This window comes from Grus americana, chromosome 2, assembly GCF_028858705.1.
Source record: "Grus americana isolate bGruAme1 chromosome 2, bGruAme1.mat, whole genome shotgun sequence".
NCBI lineage: Eukaryota > Metazoa > Chordata > Aves > Gruiformes > Gruidae > Grus > Grus americana.
The window spans coordinates 154949694-154952836 of record NC_072853.1 but is presented as its reverse complement, the minus strand read 5'-3'; the positions used below and the strand labels follow the sequence as shown (position 1 = coordinate 154952836).

Below are 3143 nucleotides of genomic sequence, written 5' to 3'. Positions count from 1 at the left end.
GGCTGCAATAAGATGTTCCCAGAGCCTTCTTTTCTCCAGGCTGAACTGAACAATCCCAACTCCCTCAGCTTGTCCTCATAGGAGAGGTGCTCCAGCCCTGTCTCTCTTGTACTAGGGACCCCAGAGCTGGACGCAGTACTCCAAGAGTAGAGCGGAAAATAAAGGCATTTGAACCCCAGATTATTTGGGGCAGCTCTGCATGGTTGGATTATTTAGAAGCAGCTGCAGAGGGTGAGTGCTGCACCAGCCGGGAATCGAACCCGGGTCGCAAGAATGGGAATCTTGCATGATACCACTACACCACTGGTGCGCTGGTCACTGCATCGCAATTCATATCTATCACCGTCAGTACCCTGCTAACGCATATCAAGAGGATGTCGGGAGCATTTCATAAATATACCATGGACTCATTCAGTATAGTCTAGCTTCTATGTAAATATTGTTACTTCACTTGGGATTTGCCATTATTAGAAGTATATATAATTGAGCGCATAAACAAATCAACATTCCATTTATTCATGAGAGTGGCCCTATCTTGTTTGTTGTAATTAAAGCAAGGAGACACTCCCTACTATTCTGGCAAAACGGAGAGTGATAGTTTTCCTGTAGACTTACAGGTAAGGTATGGCAAGCGGTTCTCTTGTAATGAGAGATCCTAAAGGCATCCAAAATTCAAAGCACTGGAGAAAATCAATGAGAAGGGATACTCCCTTCAGACATTGCAGACAAACAGGTAGTTTATTCTTACAATAAACTAACAACAGTTACAATAAACTACAACAGTTAGTTTATTCTTATCAGTTAGTTTATTCTTACTGATAAATCTCATAGGTATTAGAAGGGATAGTTAGTCTTAAATAGCACTTAGGGCAATTTCTAATTATATTTTTCTTAAAAGCCAATGACAGATGATCCTGTTTAGAAAACAAAGGCCACTTCAGGTATTCTATTGGCTGGTTGCTTTTCTCTGATTAATTACACGGGATTTATCAGTAATGTCAGCGTGTCCAGGGGAGGACAGAATTTAAAGTAAGCACACTCTTAGATCTGATATTTTGTATCAGCATTCCAAGGTCTGACACACTATCTAGCCTGTGTATTCTATTAAGATATGAAACCTCATAGAAAGATTTACATCAGTGGCAGCTTTATAATTATTCAACATGGATAGGTTTCTGTGGGAGTTAAGTATTTTTCAGTTTAAGAAATAACAGTGAGGAAAGTACCACATGTGGAAATTATTAGAGCGTCCTTGCACCTACACTGAAGTGTTGGTTCTATTTCAACGCAGGGAATGCTTAAAAATAGAAGTTGACTGTGCTATGGTTAAATACAAAACATGTTGTCAGCATAGGAAAGAAAATCAGCAGTTTTCAAATCCTCGATCTCATTTTACAGGTGCAATACTAGTTTGGTCCACATGGTATTTCCCAAACTTCCTCAACACAAGGGATGAAAACTGTATGAAAAGCAAACTGTTAGTAGCTATATTTAATAGATAGTCAAAGGAATCTGATACCTCAGAACAAAAGACATAGGTAAAAGCGAGTTTATCTTCTGATTCACCTCAGTGAATCAAATGTATCTGTGCCTTTGCATGACAAGTATGAATTCTACCTTTTACTTTTCACCACCTGTGCTGAGGCACTATCATTTATCCTTCCTCATCTTCATACATATTCACATATATTTGGGCCACTGAATCACATAAGTTTTACCAGAGAAAAAAGATACGAGATACTAAAAGAGAAAAAATAAACTAGATATTTTTACAGGAAAAATAATGGTATGATGCATCATGCCTGTACTGGACCATAAAACAATCAATATTAGTCAAAATAAATATAACAAAATTAATATCATTCATTTTAACAAGAATATTTAGACCACAAAAAAACCAACCAACCAAACACACAAAAAACCCCCACACATGTAGGAGGTTATTAATAGCATACTCAAGCAAAGATGAAACATCAGGTTAAGGTATTCAACTAATAGATCAATGTCATATTTCGTTAAAAAAATCTCCTAAGAATAAGTATTGTGCATAACAGCTTATCTATGCAGGTTAGCTAGCGATTTTAGTTTGAGGGAAACGCTCAAATTTAGAGGCTACAGTTCTTGAATGAGACTGAATGAGACAAAAGCAAGTTGGTCACTGAAGGTGGTGAAAAGCAGCGGCACTTTTTCATGAGGCTTTTCACTAAATGGAAGTGGAGAGGAGGAAATGGAGAGCCTGCAGTTGGTACAAAAGTGACAGTAGGTACGCCATGAGTAAAATGGCTGATACAAATAACCATGTGCTACTACACAAGCATTCAAAGATGAGGCTATTGACATCACATTACATGAGGTTTTTGCATAGTTGTACTGTTTACTCATTTTCATTCTATCTGATAATTTGAAGCCCAAATTAGATGAGGCAATTTTTGTCTTTAAAGCCAAGCTACTATGAATATGCTAAATTGTGTTTTGCCACCTTAAATTCGTGGCAGCAACACCTCTTCCACAAGTGCCAGTCTATTTTATTTGTCTAAGTATATTTGCAGCATGTGATGTTCACTTGTCATTCGAGTAATAACATTTGTTTTGGTTTTCCTTCCCTACCTAAGGAATACATTATATGTGCAGCTATGAAAAAAAAGTTAGCTTCCTTGCTTTCTTTTGAAGAATCCAGAACAACTACCTTCTCTAACCATGTAAATAAAGCACCATGGAAATCTTTAGAAGAAATATACAGATACTGGAGAAAAAAAACCCCACTGTTAAATTCCAGATTTTACCCATAATCTTCTTGGTTTTGTATCTCCTTTCCATGCACTGACATACTAGCCTGCGAATAGAAAACAGAGAAGACATACAAGTCAAACATCTTGCTGGGTTGGAATAACTTTTCCAGTATAAATTAAACATTCATGCCAGCCCAGCTAAGCAAAACTGAGCAGTTAACTTTGAAGGGAGACCTTAAGAGGGAATATAAAAATACCACTGCAGCCACCCAGTCTCTCAAAATATCATTGCTGTAATTGCCAGAATTATAGCTTGTGGTTACCTGCCACATTCTTTGGTGCTCAACTCATGGTTATTGTGCTGCCACAGTTTAAAACATTGGCTCAGAGCTGTTTTGCAATCCACATAATGCT

The 3143-nt window shown here is 37.5% G+C and overlaps 1 non-coding gene across 1 annotated transcript; it reads right to left on the bottom strand.

Annotated features, from left to right (window-relative positions):
• Nucleotides 1-239: 239 nt before the first annotated feature.
• TRNAG-CCC (transfer RNA glycine (anticodon CCC)) lies at nt 240-310 on the bottom strand. The gene has a single exon. It is a non-coding gene; the product is annotated as a tRNA-Gly (tRNA).
• Nucleotides 311-3143: the final 2833 nt, after the last annotated feature.